The sequence below is a fragment of the Diachasmimorpha longicaudata genome, chromosome 2 (assembly GCF_034640455.1).
Source record: "Diachasmimorpha longicaudata isolate KC_UGA_2023 chromosome 2, iyDiaLong2, whole genome shotgun sequence".
NCBI lineage: Eukaryota > Metazoa > Arthropoda > Insecta > Hymenoptera > Braconidae > Diachasmimorpha > Diachasmimorpha longicaudata.
The window spans coordinates 4,652,103-4,671,739 of record NC_087226.1 but is presented as its reverse complement, the minus strand read 5'-3'; the positions used below and the strand labels follow the sequence as shown (position 1 = coordinate 4,671,739).

The following is a 19,637-nucleotide window of genomic DNA, read 5'->3' as shown; positions in this document are numbered from 1 at the left end:
ATTATTGAAAATCAAATTCCTCTTCATATATTGTTACTCATCATTCAGTAATTTCTTTCAGAGTGAAGTCATTTTTTTCCTCGTTTTGTTGTCTTTTGTGATATCGGAGAGAAAAGCTCAGTAAAAATTTCCCGGCCGTTTGATAATGGTGTTATGTTTCCGTCGTTAGCGTCAAATTACCGTACCGTTCAGTGAAATGTGTTGACTCCGTAGAACTTTAGTAATTAAAAAAAATTATTTAACAGCTAGTTAATTTTTTTTTATCAGTACATCACTTTTACAACGTAGCCGACAAATTTTACTGAGTGGTAATTTTTTCGCGGAGCCAAAAAGACATAATTACCACGCGATTAGGTAATTTCTCCTGATTTTTTTGTCTCCGGTCAACGTGAGAAAGGAAAATTCTTTCATAAAACTCAAAATTATGTACCACTTCTAAATTCATTATCAGCCGTGATACCAGACTGTAGAATGGGCACAAATTCCACCCGAGTGCGTCCATTGGTACAAACTTCTCCTAAAAAATTTCTTCAGATTTTCATCTTCAAAAATAACGGTACGTTCCCCAATTATTTTTCACCCGGAAATTTTCCAACTTCACAGTAAAGTTCGTGAATCGATTCATTTGACATCGATTTCCGTGACAAGAAGAGTGGATACGATTAACTTATTTTAGTCCCCTTTATTGATAGTCCCTATGAAGAAAAAGTGGAAAAGACTTTTCCACCGAGTTCATGTGCGATTTTACAACCACTTACCTTTGTTGGAGAAAATTGAATTCTCCGAGTTGTATAAAAACTTCAAACATCGGTTTTTCCACTTCTTTTTAGAGAAGTCGAAGAAAGGATAATGTAATTCTTCTGTTCAACAAAGAAAAAAAAAACCACCCCCTTTTGACTCACGCATTCTCGAAATTTCTCTTTCCAAATGCAACTGTGGAAGTGATAAGCGGAAGGAAAATATTATAAATCTCATTGCCTCACGTTTATGATAATCTCTCCAAGTGTTGAATAAGCACAACCGACTGTTTGCCGTTGGATTTTGTCGTTTCGCGGGGATTTGTTGTGATGGAAATTCGCAATTCTTCGAGGTTATTTATTTATTTTTTGTTTCGTCGCTGGGTATAATCAAGCGCAATATTTTCCACTGCGCAATGACTACATTTCTTCATGATTTGCTGGATAGTGCAGTCGTGGAATGGAGTTCAGGTGAAAAGAATTTGGTATTAAGACATTACGTCGGAAAAAACGAAATTATTATGCATGTCAGGGATAAATTGGAACGAAAAATGTGTGAGGAGAAAAAAGCCGGAGAAAAATGACCGAATTACTCGAGTTACCGCGGAGTGAACTCAATTGTACAGGACTTTTTCATCCTGTCAGGGACGAAATGTGAGATATGGAATGACGAGTAGTGGATGTCTCTGTTGACTTCAGTGGAGAGAAACTTTTTTTTATGGAATCGTCACGGATTTTTTCCTGAACGTCCCGTAATGTTTATCTGAATCTCGTGGGATAAATTACGATTCTGTCATAGGGGGATAAATGTAAAAATTACGGTTCAGTAAAAATTACGTATTTTTTTCGTAATTCCGAAAGAGAGTGCTGGTGTAGGAAATTTTCGGGAAGTGAATCTTTTCGAACCGGAAAATTTTCTGAGTGCACTGTGAGTTTCGTAATTTTTACTGAATATTTCTTTCCGCGGGGGAAATTTACCGATTTTTATGGTTTTTTCCCGAAAAAATTGATTCAGTTGTCTCTGATTACATTGTTTGCGGTGAATTTTTTTACGGAGCTCAAAATAATGGGAAATTTTAGAGAAAATTAATTTTTGAGTTATTTTTCTGATTTAGAAAAATGTGAGGAGGGAGATGATGCAATTAAAAATGATAAAACTAATAACGCAAAGGTTCTACGCCCTTCACTAGTTGATTTCTAGGAATTTTGATTTTTCAAGAAATTTTGTCTGCTCACCCATTCACCGCCGGACCGCCATCGCTACATTCGTCTGGAACTTCTGTAACAAAAATGATTACGACCATCAAAAAAGGTTTTAAAGGCCACAAAATTGTATAAAAAATTCGTGGATGGAAATATAACCCATAAATTCTCATGTGGAAATTTATGAAGACGTGAAACGAAAGATAAATATCTCCCGTATTGTTACAAAAATTTCAAGTCCTCCGATTCTTAATTTAAATTTTCTTGAAATTCTCGGGTGTGAAAAAAAATGATAACGGTAAACTAAAATTCCTCGAATTTTTCACGATTTCCGACAAATTTTCACGGAAGTTCGGGGAAGAATTTACGCTCGAGCCAATAAAATTTGCAGTGCCAGCACTGGAATTTATTTCTAGCCCTCACTTTCCACCTCTTCCTCCCGATAGCACGAGAATTTTCCTCAGAAATTTATCGGCGTGTACAGTAGCACTCAAAACTCACTGTTAGACGAAAAATGAAATTTCACTATTCATTTTCAGAACACTAATACTGAGGGGTTACAGTAATAAAAGTTCAGATTTTACTGAAACTTCCCTAAAATTCCAGAATTTCAAGAAACATGGAGATAAAAATTCCAGAATTTCCTCAATTTTACAACCCCATACATCCATTCGCTGTAAAATTACCCAACATTTTCAATGAAATCCTCAATTTTCAAATTTTTTTTCTTCCATTCAAGAAAAAAAATCCCCCAAACCCCCCCAATTTCGTTCACTTCCCCCCAAAAGTGAACCGGAAACTGCCAATCCCTTTCAATACCTCCCCAAAAATCTAAATTTTCAACCCCAATTTTTTTTAAAATCTCCCTCCCATGACGATATGATGAAAATGTCCAAAATTTTCTGCGGAAAATTTCTCAAAAATTTTTCTAACAGTGCTGCATTGACCCTAGAACCTCAATCTTTTACCTTCGCAATAGTACCCCCCCCTCTCCCCCTTGGAATCATAGATATCGATGTTCTCCATCAATATCCATTTACCTTCCGCATACGTGATGTAAGTCTATCCACATTCCGTCACCAGTAGTCGCTCCAACGCATTTATGAGATAGCCTTTTTGCTCTCCACTCACATATATCAACTCGTGGGGTGGTTGAGGGTAGATGAAGGGGGGTGAGGGGGCGGTGGAGCAAGGGGATGAGGGATACATATCGCTCCACTCCCCGCATTTCCAAAGGTCGAAGTCATCCTAGCTGTTCTATCTGTTCTCATTTTTCGTAAATTGTGTAAAAGGAAAGTATGTATCTATCTAATCCCGGTATGTCGTCCCTTCGGCACGTCAGAGAGCCCTATCACATCGCACACAACTCACTCCACCTACTTTACCTGCACCCCGCCTAGAGAAAGCTGATCACACAAAAGGGACAATACCCCCGCCGGCTTGATGGAAATCCCCCAACCCCTCCCCCCCTTCCGCTCACCCTTGGCCCAACGGTGGGTAGAAAACGTGTTGGTGAGAACAGCCACTCTATTGGCTCTCATCATGACGCCATCATTTTTTTTTCTCATTTTTGTCCACCCAAAATCGTTCTTAGTGAAGGAAGATTTGGGGTTTTCCATTAACAAATTTTTTGAGCTGATTGGGAAGCGGAGGGTTTAATTAGTAAATTATGGTGATGAGAAATTTTTAGTTTTAAATATTTGTTGATGGGAGGTGTGTGGAACGATGAATTGAATCGGAAAATCGAAGTGGAGGCGATTTTTTATGAATGAGAAATTTGCAGAGGGAAGCGACGAAAAATGTAGCAGATTTATTTGTAAATATTTGAGAGAAAATTGGTTAGTGTAACGTTAATGACAGTAAATAATTTATTGTATTGGGTACACGACTTTAAAGAAAAAAAACAAATTTCACAGATGAAAGCTATTAATTTATAAAAATTGTTTCCTTGGATTTTGTGCATTTTAATGGGAAAATTAATTTTCTTCAGAATTCAGGGGACAGTTATACTCGTTGTTAATAACTTGTTGTCATAAATTGGAATTTTTAAGGGCTATAAACAAATTAATTTATAATTTTTCCTTTCAATTAAATTTTATGTTGAAAGCTCAACTGCAACTGTCACTGAATCAACAGTTAATAATCACCGCGACCATTTCAGATGAAAAAACTTTCTTCTAAATTATCCAAATGAGGCAATTATGTGCTAAAAAGTTTGCAGATGCAACTGATGAAAACTATATCAAATTTATTTGTAAATATGTAAAAAACTTTAGTGGACGAATGTGAATCAAAGTAGAATAGAAGGAAAACAAGTCACATCGACATTTGAATTTGATATTCAATGTATTTCATTAATAAAAAATTAATTAAATAAATAAATCCAACAGAAGGTGACAAGTCTCAATGAGAAAATGAAACTTTCGATGAGTAAATGAAAATAATAAATTAATAAAAAAAGAAATTATTCAGAAATATTGGTGAACCTTTTTCGTTCCTTAAAAATGAATAAATTTTCATTAAAAATTTTACGGTTTTTCCCTCGTACTATTCCATCAAACTTCGTTACTTCAGTGCCAAGAAATGTGACAAATTGTCAATCGGCGAGTTGATAAAATTACCAGAGACGCAATATTTCTCTTGGCATCCAGAAAATAGAAATAAATAACCGTTCCAGCTATGTTTACCATTGTGACACAAATAAATTGTAACAAATGAACTGGCTAACACGAAATGACGGCTGGAGTAACACTCGACATATACATGTCTAAGAGAACATAAAATGATCAAGGCGTAAAAATATTACCGGACTAGACGTTTCTCCGAGGTTGAGAATGAAGTGGAATTGGCTCAATCAAGAAAATAAAAGTAAAAAACGTGAGTGAAACTGCGTCGCCATCGTCACCCTTGAATGCCCGTTGGTTGTATTCCTCTCAACGATGAGAGAAAAATTATTTCGAAGTATTCTCACTGGCAATACAATAATCTCGCTGGTTTATGTAACGAGACGAGCTGTGCCATTACGTGGAAAAAAGACGACCCATAGATTTTAACCCGGGGTAATTTATAAATGCGATTCTTTTTTTTTCGTCGCCAGTTGTCACATTCACGTGAAAAAAGCACTCGGAATTTCATGGAGAAGAGACTAATTGGTTTTTTAATTTTAAATGTAGTGCACAGAGAGAAATAGTTTAATAAAAATTAGGGGAAACTATCGGAATTTTCGAGTGAAAAAAAATCACTCGGGAATTACGGAACGCAAATTTGTTGAAAAATGACAGAAATGTGTGCGGAAAATTTACCCTATTTTTGTGGTTAAATTTCGTATATTGTAGTAAATTTACCTTTTATTTTACTCCCACGTGGAAAATTTAATTAAAAACATTAATTAATCGTTGGTAGTCAGAAAATACCGAAATTTTCCAATGAAATTGGCCTTGAAATTCGCCGGTTTAGATTCTCACCGGCCAACTCGACCTTGTTCTAGGATTATTTAACGCTGAAGAATGCAATTGAACGAAAAACACTTCGATAGAAACCCAGAGGTCAGTTTACGACGAGAATAAGGGGATATCCTGTAATTTACGGCTGGTCGCAACAAACTAAGACCGCTCATCCCTCAGATTATCCCGGAGGGAAGCCCATGTTGATTGGTTTAACCCCGGGCTAGAATGACCGGTTGAGCTTTGTGCAATCAGTTCTTGATTTCAATTCGCTCGTTGATGATATCTAAGTTTTTTCAGCAATTTTGCGCCGCTATTGCTCGAGAGTTGGATGGATTTAATTGTCAGTATTGTCATTGACATTGTCAGGGGATGAAAAAAAAATCCTTTTGAAACAATCATGTGCTGTTTTTTAAAAACTTTTTGAGCCCATAGCTAAGCTATATATATATATTAAAAAATATATATTATATATTATTATAGAAATATGATATGACTTTTGAATTTAAAAAAATAGTATTTTTCTCAATTATAATTATTGATTTATTGCCAAAACTTTTTTTATTTTAATCCTCAATAATTTACTACAACTTTTTGGAAAGAAAATGAAATATAAAACTTCAAGGAAAACATAAAGAACAATTTTATTTTATTAAACATCAGTTGAAATCGGACGGAATCGATTTGATTATTAATGTAAATTTGATTGTTTTGATTAAATTATCATTATAAATTTTTGTGAAATTCGGAAATTTTTCTTTAAATCACAGCATTTCCTGTTTGTCAGAGATAAATTTTTCTACAAATTTTCTCTTTTCCATGAGATCTTAGATATATACTTCCAACTCTACTGCCCATATTTTCCCCGAAGTTCTTCACTCAGTCTATTCCTCAAAATTTTTTTCGTTTCTTCAAAATCGATACAGGTACCCCAAAGAGCATAAAACCATAAAAAAAGGGTAAAACCACCGCGACGCGTCAGGTTTCCAACAATAAACGAATTGAAATTCCACTCTTTCGAGTGACAGTAGTAAGAAGTCCCAGGAAGTCCCGGGGTGCGCACAGTGAGTCAAAGCTGACCATGGCCCATCGGGGGATGCGGTAGCTCCCTGTAAAGGACCGAGGAAAATGGAGCAAAAAAACATCACCGCCATATAAGCCTGAGCCGTCCCCCTGGTTACCTGACCGCCGTCGTTGGAATCACAGCTCGACGACAGAAAAAAAAAGGGAAAAGTGCCTCGCAAAATGCGCGATACCGTTAGGTCAATTCCCTTTACCCTCCCCACGGGCCTTTTCTTCGCTTCCGTAGTTTTTGCGCGGCTGCCGGCCGATACGGATCGCGGACAAACAAAAAGATTTCTACTCTAGGGTGAGACCAAAGCAGAAAATCGAAAAAGGCGAGAGGAGAGAGTCAAGTCGAACACGAAATTTTATTTTCAAAGGGGATAACAGTAATCGTTATTTTACGTAACGCTAAAATCATTTAAAAACATATAAGTTCATGCAAATTAGACTCCCTTAATATTTTTAAAATTATTATTAAGTTTGAATTTGAAAAAAAAATGTTTGCATTAAGGTTATTGCCATGTAAATATTAACGTACAGTTTTTGTTTATATTTTTATGGGGATTAGGTAAAAAAATACCTTCAAAATGGTCACTTTTTGTTCGAGATTGTCCGTTTTGAAGGTGGGATAGAAATTTTTGAAATCTGGATAACTTTTGTCGGGTTGAAATGAAGACTGACGGATTAGATTTTTGAAAAATCATCGCATCGATAGTTTTTTCAATAAAAATTATTTGGGGCGGAAGCTTTATCTCTGAATAAAATCGAAAAAAAATTGAGTCGATTGACCGTTTTGTTGTCAAGCAATAATTGCAAAAAGTTCATCAATTTACGCAATTGTTAGAATGGAATATATATAGTTACGTTTTGGCTCGCCATATACAGTGTAATAAGTCGAGTGACATTATGTACTATCAAAAGATTATACTTTAATCCGGGCCGTTTCACAACGCATTAACTTTTTGCAGAGACTATCGCGCGAGCACAACCTTAATTACTATATTGATTGGATTTCTTTGCAGATGGCGGTTCACAATTTATAAGTTTCTATAAGTCTTCCTGAAACTACCCTTTCCCATGGTTTGTTCAAATGTAATTTCAAAATTCAATAAAAAATGCAAAAAAAATTTTTTTCTGTTATCACTCCATCGAAGAACTGAGGAGAGAGATAGAATCGCGATGGAGATAATCAATTGTACACCAGAGAGCGTCAATAAAAATTATGATGATGTTAACACTTAATTAAGTGCACGATCCGACAAGACTAATCCGCAAAAAATCTTAATCAACTTAACAAAAACAAAAAATATTTTGAAAATAAATGAAACGAAATAAACAAAATAATGATAAAATTTAGAATCGTATGGATAATTTATTTAATGAAATAACAATCGCATCTATATATTATTCAAGAACCCAGTTAATCATCAAATTTAGGGGCTAGTCAATTTTCAGAATTTTACCCTCAAATTTAATAACTAAAATTATTAATAATCAGAATCACATTGGTACATGCCCTTATCATCAAACAATCCATCACTGAATTACATAATCTGAATGCTAATAAAATAATGAATGCATAATAAATATAAATAACAATAAAATAAATGAAGATAATAAATAATATTCTAATAATATTAAACTTCAATAATAAAAATTACTGATAATGAACGTTATTGCAATTAAAACAGACATCATCATCAATTAACTGGAAATAAATATTCAATCGAATTTTTAACATTGTTTAACTCTTTAATTAAATTGAATTGTTTAATAATAATCGACTCAACGTTATCTGTGTTATTTTTTGTGTTTCCAGCTTACCCCTGCAGAAGGCGAATTATGAGAAAATTATTCGGATTTGTTGGAAGAAGTCATCACACTCTGGTGCCTGAACAACTCACTGCAGTTGTTCACTGCAGAAGTCAACCTCTTATACAACCAGGTATGGACTTAATTTCAAATGCATAGTTTATTACTCGCCGATACACATTCGTGATAAACATTTTGTTCCCCCCGATGGCTTGAAAACTCTCCTCTCACGAGGGAAAATGTGTGAAACTAGACCGATAATAACACAATCACTGATTCAATCCAAATGGTCTCGGCCAAATAATAGAACTCGCGTCGCACGTCGATTCGAGGTTATCGATCCGATCAGTGTTCGAATACTGCGTGTTTATTGTGATTAAATTTTCATTGAGTTGTTGTAGGTAATTTTTCGGGTGAAGTCAGCGGTAGTTTCGTCAAAGTGAGAGAACAGCGAAAATTTAGGGAATGACAATGCAATTAAAGGGAGTTATATTTGTGGCAAATTTTACTGAATGAGAGAAGTGAAACGAAGCGCAATTTATTCAGAGAAAATTATTTTATTACGTAAGTTTCTCTATTACGTAATTATTTATTACGTAAGATGGGGGTAAAGGTCTTCTTTTTGAATATTTTTATAGGAAAAGATTTTGTTTCGTGACATTTTTTACTGAAAAACTTCCTAAAAATTTCATTATAATTTTTTGCGATTTTTCCCTCCGTAATTGATGCTTCAATTTTTAATTTTTTGAATATTATTCTCTCAACATCTTTCTCATGTAATGATTTCAGCCCTTAGGGACCGATTTGTTGGGATTTTTAAAGATTTAAGTGGTTTATGGGATAATTAAACGGACATTCATAATTTTCATTCATGTCTTCATAAATTTGTAATTTCAGAATTATAAAAATTCATGGAGTACTTCAGAGGAAGTCACTCGATACAGTAAGAGATAAATTCAGGAAGTTTCAGCCAAATATTTTTAATAACATTTCAATTATCACTTTCCACAGAATTCTACACGAAGAGGAATTCGTGAGAAAAAATTCCAGTGGTGCCACTGAAAATTTTATTCGGTTCAGCGAGCTTTCTGTCCGAAATTTCCGGAAAATTTTCTTAGAAATCCCTAGAACTTGTAACAGAAATCCGAAGAGTTTTTTCATTTAAAGTAATCGGTATTTTCACAACCAAAGAACTGAAATTTTTTTTTCGCACTCGTACTATAATTTTTACAAAAACACCTCCTCCGTACATCTCATCACTTATATCGACACAAAATACATTTACATTCCCCACACATAGAAAAATAGTTCAATAGAAATAATGCGAAAATCTCCTAATTATAAACATTTCAAAGGGTCCCCTAAAAAGTGTGGAACCCTCCGTGAAAATTACGTAACTCGCCTCGTACTATTTACTTCTGCGCAATTTTTCCCGAATATTTCTCTCCGTACAATGATCACGCATTGAAAAATAACTGGTTTGAATGGAAAAATAATTTATTATCGATAACCCGATGGCAATCCAATTAAATTCGCTACGGGGGCGAGCATAAACCTCGTTTTGCACACACAACTGAGACTGTCAATATACCATTCATGAGGTCGTTTTTATTTTTCACATGCCACATGTACACTGTCCTCGTGAACTGAGATGTTAGCTAACCTGCAAAACAATAGACCTAGTCTTTCAGTTTATAAAAATGTCAAAATATCGATTACTCACACGTCCGATAACTTTTTCGACCACTCAATTATTTCAATTAACCAATCAAATCGATCATTCATATCATATAAAACAATTTTTCATCGATTCTGGAATGTTAACTATACATTAAATTGACTATAAATCGACCCTGGGATATCCCACTCCGCGCCATTTTGGGATAGTGTGAATGCACACCAATACTCCCCTCACTTCGAATAGGCGGTTACATCTCGATCAGCTGTTGAGTTTCCCCTTTTTTCTTCGTTTTTTGTCCAAAAAATATTTGAAGAAAAAGTACAAAAAACCGGAAGTCACAGGAGAGGAAGTTAATATTTTTTTCGTCAGTTCTACACAATAGTTATTGGGTATTGTAGAAAATTTTAAGATGAAATTATCGAATAAATAGCTTACTTTGCATTCAAAAACATTATTTATTGCCATGAAATAAACTATATATTTATCATGTCATTGATCTAAAATAATTTTTTTATCGAAGATTTTCTATATATTTTTCTTGCAATATTTATTATCCGAGCATTATTTTTATTATAAGAATTTACTTCATTTCAATAAATATTGCAAATGAAGATTCATTATGCAATAAAATCAACAAATTCACCAGTAATTGCAAGGGAAAATTCAATTTTATTAAAGGAATTATCCATTTTATATAATCGAACCACTGAAAGTCAAATTGATAGACAATTTAATTTTTTTTTTAATATATTTTTTTCTTTGTTTATTTATTTTTTTCTTTAAGTTGCCAAATATCGCCGATTAGGCTTTTTACATTTCTATTAGCGCTCTAATATATGATATAATACAATATAAACTCTTTTTATACTGTATTGCAGCAGAAAAAGTTCCAAAAAAAAAAATTAATCCGGCTGTAAAAAATTAAAAAATGACAAAAATTGAAACATTTGCTTTAACTTGAGCAGTTAATTAGTTTCCAATAAAAAACATAGAGAACCTCAAACAAATCTCCAGTCGCAATTATACCCAATCGATCTTCAAACCCCCAACAAGATTGAAATTAGACCAGCGATTATTTCAAGTTATCCTTGGCAAGAAGTCACTGGTAGTAGATATATAAGGTCGAGTCTTTGCACGGCAGTATAACAGCACTTAAATGATCGTTTAACAGCCTCGTCGAGTGAGTCAGAGTGAGTTTTAGTGGTACGGTAAATGCGATCTTATATACGATCGGCAAGCGAAAATCGTGACGTCGCACGCGCCCTTAACGTACTACTGTACAGAATATCTACTATCCGACTGAGACGCTGAGAAGTTATCCCCGAAGCAGCGCCGATTTATTGCCCCTAAGCATTTACCAACATCTTTATGGCATCGAAGCTCGTATAACGATAAAACTCACCTCATCAGAGCCTTCCGTACGTACTTGTGAATTATTGCCACCACTCGGACAACACGAATCAGGTCTTTTATTAAATACTAGAATAGACGCGCGGGCGGATCTATCGTCAGATTTGGGGGATGATTCCCTGTTCCTTCTGCACGGATGCGCTGCAATTCTGCGATTTTTAATATTGGGACGTAGATAAAATTTTTGGTCAAAGTTACCCTAACGGTCTATAAAAGCGGATCATGAAGTGTTTAAGTCTATTCCGAAACTTGATACAGAGATGGGGCGGTTTATTTATTGCAAACGAAATTCGTTAAGAAGTGAATATTCGTTGATAGTTAAGGGATGATGAGAGTCAAAGTGAATCAAAGATTAATTAAATTAGGTTTCTTAATTATTGAGGAATGAACGTTTGGTCGAAGGAAGTGAATCCGAACCTGCGATCATAATTGATTCGATTGTAATAATTAATCAATTTTCCGTCTAAGCTTATCTTAATGAAATTAGCAGTAAGTGGATAAGAGACTGATAAAGTTCTCGGAAAATAACGTAAAAATAAGAAGTTCATTAAAAATTAGGGAATGTTCAGTTAAGGTTGTTGTTGTTTAAAAAATTAAGTCGGCAATTTTTGTATAAATTTTTATGGTGAATAGTTTAAAATAGCACCTGCAGAATGATCACTTTCTGGTGGAGATTGTCTATTTCAAACTTGAGATAGAAATTTTTGAACTGCGGGGAATTTTTCGCGCGTTTAAATGGAGGGTTGCGGAGTAAATTGTTTTTTAAATCAACGGCTTCATAGTTTTTCACATAAAAATTGGTAGGGGTAGAAACCCCATCATTTAGTACAGCAAAAAAAAATTGAATCAGTTAAATGTTTTGTTTTCGAATAAGTACAGAAAGTTCATAAATTTACATAATTAAAAATAGTTGCAACGGAAAATATATAGTTATATTTTAACTCTCCATACACAATGCAATCAATCATCTGAGACTATCTACTGTCAAAAGATTCTCATTCAATCTGCGCTGTTTCATACCGCACAAACTTTTTTCAGAGACTGTCCCGAGACAACCACCTTAAGACTACGGTGCGCTCCCCAACTAATGCGCATCGAGTTACGTTATTTTTACCGACCGTTCCATATTCTTCAGTGGACCCTCCCCAATTTGTATCGAACCTTTGTTCTCATCACTCCCGAATTACGTAATTTTTCTGTAATTTTTATTGTCCCATTCCTCTCCATGTAGAACTCTGAATTATCGGCTCGACAGCGGTTATTTTTCGATGTAGAGCAACTTCCCAAAATGTTTATCCTCTGTTCATTGACCACTGCATCACACAAGCCCAACACTCAGATAAAAATACCCCTTTATTCGAGCCCTCTGTGCACTCACCGCGATAACCAAATTTTTATTTCAATTACTTTTCGTGAGATATTTCGACATTAGTATCCAACTTAGTGGTAATGACGTGAAATATTTTCACTGAATTTTTCCAACATTATTAACATACAAATGACTTTCATTCACTGTTCCCGTTTTCGATAATTTACATAATCCCACATTGAGAGAACAAGAAACATGTTCTCAAACAAGTTTTATTTTCTGTTTATTATTATTATTATTAGAGTTGTGAATTTATTAGTTAAACATTTGCACAGACGTTGCCTTTATGGACGACGTTGGCAATGGTGGTTAGTGTTTTATTTTTATTTTATGGGATCAAATTTTGGTTTCTGGTTAAAATATATTCTGACGCTACATTCTTCCCAATATTTATAATTTTTTCGGGTGGATATTAAGCCAATGGCTCCTGTTTTCCTTTTTTTACTGTTTTTTTCTGTCGGAGCAAAACGATTGGATAAAATGGAATCTTATCTGAATTTCAAGCGAAGATCTAAAATTCATATCTGTTTGCCTGAACATCTTAATACGTGACTAAACGTCTTAATTGACGTTTGAAAGTCAGACAAATATTCATTTTATTTAGAAGTCAAAAAGCATTTTTGGTGCCTCAGAAATGGAAGGAAACTATGTGAAATTCAGATATTCGTTTTGGTTGTCAGTGCAGAAATATCTTGATTTTTTATAATTAGAAAATTCCAATGACCTCAATCCTCATTAGAGCGCCTTCCCCCACTGGTCCATTAAGCGGTCAACTACAAAGTAAATGAATTAATGAGGAAGATTGAAGAAAACTCTCGTTACTCCAATCAGCAGCGGTTTGAGAATGAAATGTTCTCCTCATCAGGGCCGTATTTTATTATACAGCTCTCGTGTAGACCTCCCAATGAATGAACATTCCAGTCTCTCATAGATGTTCTGCACCCTTTCTCCCAAAATTCACGTCTTTTCCATTTTTCTAACCAAATTTATGATGCAATTAACGTGAAAAATATGCATAACTTTCATCTGAGTTATTTCCAATATTTTTAAAATAATTGAAAAACTATAAGAACTGTGTTAGAGTTATTAGACAACTCTTCCTGAGCCATTAAATAATGACAAAATCCAAAAACTATTTTTTTCGCGTCATGACAATCAAAAATGTGTCAAAACAAATTTTTAAAACACCAATTTTCGTTAACAAGGATTGGAACCTTCTTAACTTAATGAATTTCTCCGGAAAATATATTTTTATCTCAGAGAAAATATGTAGCATATTTTACCAAAAAAGGAACTTCAGAGATTTCCCCTCCCCTCCCCACCCCCCTCTCCACTTAAACTCCCGCCAATCCTGTGCTCCTCTCCACTTCAATCGACGTTACTTTTCTGGTGATATTCCCTTTATCTTTCCGTCTGTTTCAGAATTAAAATAAAAATATTTTTCATGTGCATAAAAAATACGACAGATGGAGAAGTCGAGTGGACGTTGAAGATGCTGAGGATAGAGTGGGTACTACAAATTGGTCACAACATAAGTAAAACAAAAAAATCTGCGGAGAAGCGAGTGAAGGGAATGAAAAGAGCGACGTAAGCCTGAGCCTTCATATTTTTTTTTCGTCATATCAACCGTAATATTGGATCTAAAATGGAGGCTGTCCCCGGGGAAATGTAGAGCAATACGAATAACCCTCTCCGGTGTGCTCCAGTGCTTCGATGTGTATCATCCCAGAACTACCTGGGCATGAAACTCCTCCATTTTTCCGTTGGAGAAAGTCCAGGCCATCGCTGCACATCCTAAGATGACTGGCTTCGAGTCGGGTCCATGATGGAGCCGTCGGACATTCGTTGGAACTGCCCCGGGCCCTCTGGAGAGGGTAAGATTTTATACTCTTTATACGGGAAATTTCATTTCATTCTGATGAAGATGCATTGATATTTGTCGATGGGGGAGAAATAATTACCGAATAGAGAAGAAAAAGGTTTATTGATTTTTTATTTTCTGGAATGAGGACGTCAACGGAATTTGATGATTATCGGTCATTTAACGACGTGTTAAGGACCGATGAAGTGATTAAAATTGTTATGTAATTAGATGCGGAGTATTTTAATTGCAATAAACTCATTGATTTTTAGTGATCGTAAATATGAATATTATTCCCGGTTAATCGACTTTCTGTAAAGTCTTGTTTATTCGGTGGGTTTAGCGTTAACGGAGAGAGAAAAATACTTAAATCAAGATTATTATTGCACTTATTTTAAGTATATTTTATCATTGACTGAAGTAGGTTTGATTTTCGATAATAAAATTGATGAGAAATTGATTTTTCTAATATTTTATTACGGATTATGACTTGATCGAGGAACGCAAAAAGGTTAGTCATAAATATGTGCACTCACCTTCTTATAAATGACGGAAAAATTTCGAATAAAATATCACTAAAAGGTTTACCGTGGAGAATTTTCAGAAATGGATCCATGTGCCATAATTTTAACCATTCTGTTGCTTTTTACTTTTTTTTATCTGTTCGCTTATTGTTGATATACTTTATCGTTGGCATCTCCAAAAACATTTGGCTCCGTCAATTAATGACTATTCTCTCACTAACAATTACAAATTATTTCACCAAATTCACTGATCCATCCGAGAAAACGAAGAGAAACGAAGAGAGATGTTATTGTGGAATGAAGACACTCAAAACAACGTCAGGGGCGTACGACGTAATGAGGGATTAGGAGCCCGGTGGTCATGGGGGCCTCAAATGCAGGACAGCCTTGCGGTAGTTTTTAAAGTATTAGATACACATATTGAAGGAGATAATGGACCCATAAAGAATCATTTTTTTCGCAATATTGTCGTGGGAAATTGAGTGTACGAAGATCGGCTAAAAAATATAATTCAAGCGAATGTAAGATATAGTTAAAGTAGGTATATTATTACACTCATGTTAAGTATAGAATTATACTTATTTTCAGAGTAACGTATGTACTTGAATCACAAAGTTTCTAACGAAATTACATGACAGAATTTTTTTATAAACCAACTTCTTGATTTATTGCGCTTTTTCAAGTCCTATAACCCGTTGTAATTTTTTTACAATATTGAAGTTTCAAAAATGGATAATGATATACTCATCAAAAATATTCAATGTTAAAACTCAACTTTCCAACATTTGTGTTAATAATTTAATAATTATGATGAACTTCGTGATATTCTTCGAGCCGATAGAGAGATTAAAATATCAATTTTTTTATTAAACCAAATCATTGGCTTTTTTTGCTGGTAAGTGGGAATATTATTGTGGTTTAACTGACTTTTTGTGAAGTTTCATTGCTTCTACCTCATCGGCTTGAAATAACTGAAATGAAGTCGCTCTGTCGCCTGCAACAGGTTCCAGTGTGATAAAATTTTTAATATTTTCAAATAACTAAAAATAGTTTCTTGTCTAGCTTGTTTAGTTCTTGAGCTTTGCCACATGTTATAATTTTTAAGTCTGTTAAAACACGTGTCATTTTCTATTTCCTCATGAGCTACAGGATTATAACTCAACCTCACAACATTTTATACCATTTTATATAATTTTTTAGATCATTACGGTAGATTTCACGATATTTCTAGAGCCAATGAAGTGATTAAAATGATTACGTAAATAGGTTGAAAGTATTTTTAACGAAATAAAGTCATTTATTATGAATCGGTTGTAAATGTGAATATTTTTCTCGTTTAAGCAACTTTCTATGAAGTTGATTAATTCTATATCATTACTCTCCACTGTGTCAATTGACGTCGCTCTATTTTCTACAACAATCATATATTCACTGTGAAATAAATTTTCATACACTCGATTTTTAAACTTTTCGATTAAATGGCGCGAGAAAAAATTCAAAACTCACCTCTAACATGAGAATAAAAAATTAATTATCTCAAAATAATTACTGTTTTCCTTCAAAACTCTTCTCTTTGTCTTTTATTCTATCAAAATTGTAACTGATAAACATAAATATCTCCTGAGAGCAATTACTATCGCAAAAATTATTGTCCTTTAATGGAAACTACTTATTTAATCCGCAAAAAATTAATTTAACATGAAAAACGATTTACTCAGACAAATGTGTAATTATTCAACAGAACTCATTTATTCTTACTACATTAATGATCATCGAATGCTAATCCCTGACAAAAAAATCAAAGAAATACATAATTCCCTATTTTATACTATTTGTTAAAAATGAAAAGGTCATAATCAGCATTCAATCAAATTAATTCTTCATTTTTTAAAAATTAAAACTAGTCAATGACTCAAATTTATGGGGATTCTCGATCGAACATTTTTTCCTCTCTATCCGTCAGTCCCCCAAAAAAAATTACAATCCTGACAGGAAGAATCAAGATAACTCACCACCATGATACGTGACCACGAAGTAATGAACGTAAGGAGTATTGGATAGCTAGGACTAGAGCAATGGAAGACGTTGGTTGACCATGTCAGTTACAATTTCGGCGATCTATATCCTGGAAGATCCCTAGGTATACATCGACAGTCACACCGGAGGGCTATCCGTGCCGCCATTTTATCAAAACGTGATCCACCAGCGAAACACGAAATTCTGTACGTGCACACAGTGCATAAGTGGCAGAGTCTGACGTTTTATCACGAGGGATTTCACGGAGAAAATGTGCAGGAATTATGTATAGGTATAAGGTATATTCTCCGTGGAATTTATGATTTAGTCATGTTACTCATGAGAATATAAATAACGTAATCGAAGAGTCGAGTGCACCATGATTTTATCAACATGATAGGTTTTATTGTTTTGGCATATGTTAGGTTATGATTTCATTGATGCGATGTTTAATTTAGTTTGATATTCATCATCACATTTTCAAGGACATTTAGATCCCAATGATGAGATAATTATGTGACCTTAGGTAAAGAGCGCAGGATTATTTACCTTAAGGTTGTTATCGGGACAGTCTCTGTAAAAAGTTTGTGCGGGGAAATGGCAGAAATTGATGCGCAGCCTTTTGAATGTGTATAGTTTCAGTTAATTGACTGCATTGTGTATATAGTTAATATATAGTTACATATTTTTTATTGTCATTATTCTCAATTGGATAAATTCAAATTTTGGGTAGTTACACAATTCAGAGTTTCCAAATAAAAATATTTTCTCTCACTTGAAAACCATAGAAAAATGTAAATGTTTGAAAACTCTTTAAAGAAATTTCGGATGTAGCAACGAAATACAAATGACTGAATTCATTACGAAGTTATGTTCCAAGCTCCATAAATATATTGTACGGTTCCTTGACAAGAAACGACCTGTGTTGATTGAGAATACGAGTTGGACCCTCTCCACTTCACGATTTCTGGCCATTGAATACGCTTTTTACCACAGGGATGTACGTGTTTCTCCCTATGGTCATTCATTTCTCTCCCCCAGAACACTCGGAAAATCAGAAGAGCGCGTAGAGTAAAACATTCAACCCGGGTTTTCGTCGTTTTTCCGGTGGCACTGTCGTTCCCACAGACTCTGAGGAGGTTACATTGTAATTAAACCGTCAGAATGATATAAAACATGTTTTTTTTCGGGTGGAACAGGGCTGAACATACAGAGGCGGTTCGAAGTTGTATGAACACACCCGGATTTTGATAGACTGTTGAAAAGACTTGACTCCATTTCCTGGAAAAAATTCTAGGGTTTAATTTAAGCCGAATATGATAAATGGCATTTTACAACGGACAATTCAAATGGAGCCCTAGTTTTTTAACGAAAATAACGGTTTATTGCCGAATCCGCCTGAGTTTTTAGGGAATTCGTAGGAAATTTTCATAATTATTAAAGTGATATAAATAGTCAAATACTATGGATTTGTTAAATCAAATTGTAATTTTTAGTGGGAAAATTCCTTGAGATTTCAGTAGAAGTCGTCATCAAATTCTATTTTATTAAACAACGAGTCAGTGCATTGTTGTAAAAGTTGAGTTGAATTGACGAGAAAGACTTGGAGTTCAATGGAGTTGAAAATATGTAAAGATATCTTCAATGAATTTGAGAAATTGAATAAAATAAGATGAACATTTCATATTTTGGATGACTTTTGAATTGAATATTGACCACCAAACTCTCTGTAAATTCACCGAAATTAATGACGCAATTTCCAGAAGTCTCGGGGACTTTTAGCCAAAATTGCAAAGAAAAATGTAAACTTTAAATTATAAACATTCCACAATCCGAATGAATTCGGCCAAACTACCCGGAAGTTCAATGAAATTCTACAAAAACTACTAGAATTGAAAAAAAATGAAATTAATCTATATTTGTTCAGAAATCCTTCAATAAATAAATAAAATTATTTTAAAAAATTCACATGTTTTCGTGCGGTAAACGGCCAATTCCGCACCCTCACGCGTGCTTCATTCATCATTTGTACACGTCGTAGTATAAAATTCGAGACCAAACCCATGTTGTATAGATTTTCCGACTCATTCCATTAAAAAAACTCGTCTGTTAGTCATTTTCCAGTTCCGTCACTCGCGAGAAAATTACCGCACTTGTTGCGTAATTAACTATTCCGCAATTCTCCGAAGCCTCGCGAGTCATTAATTGAAGAACCATTTCCTGTAAATTTCCCCAGCGGTTAATTAACATTCCCAGAATAATTGACCGGAAATTACGAGTATTTTTTTATTTAGTTATGAAATTATGAATTTTGAACGTAAAAATATTTTGAAATTTGAGAGAAAAAATTTTAAATGAGCTGCTTCACATATCGTGCTTTCATCGCATTAAGCCGGCACTTCGCCGAGAGTTACAAATTACAAAGTTCGGCAACATTGTAACAAAATTCTCATGCACATGTGTATTCTTCCCCTCGCGAGAGCCCACAACAACACCAGAACGGAGGAAGAGATATG

At 34.3% G+C, this 19,637-nt stretch overlaps 1 long non-coding RNA gene across 1 annotated transcript in view; it reads right to left on the bottom strand.

Moving 5' to 3' along the window:
• The window catches only part of LOC135172636 (uncharacterized), an 80,554-nt gene extending 72,004 nt beyond the window's left edge, over positions 1–8,550 (bottom strand). The window contains exons 1-2 of the long non-coding RNA XR_010301141.1: positions 8,273–8,550; positions 1,974–2,016 (exon numbers count right to left, since the gene is read on the bottom strand). This is a non-coding gene — a long non-coding RNA (uncharacterized LOC135172636). The remainder of the gene's footprint in view (positions 1–1,973; positions 2,017–8,272) is intronic.
• Positions 8,551–19,637: the final 11,087 nt, after the last annotated feature.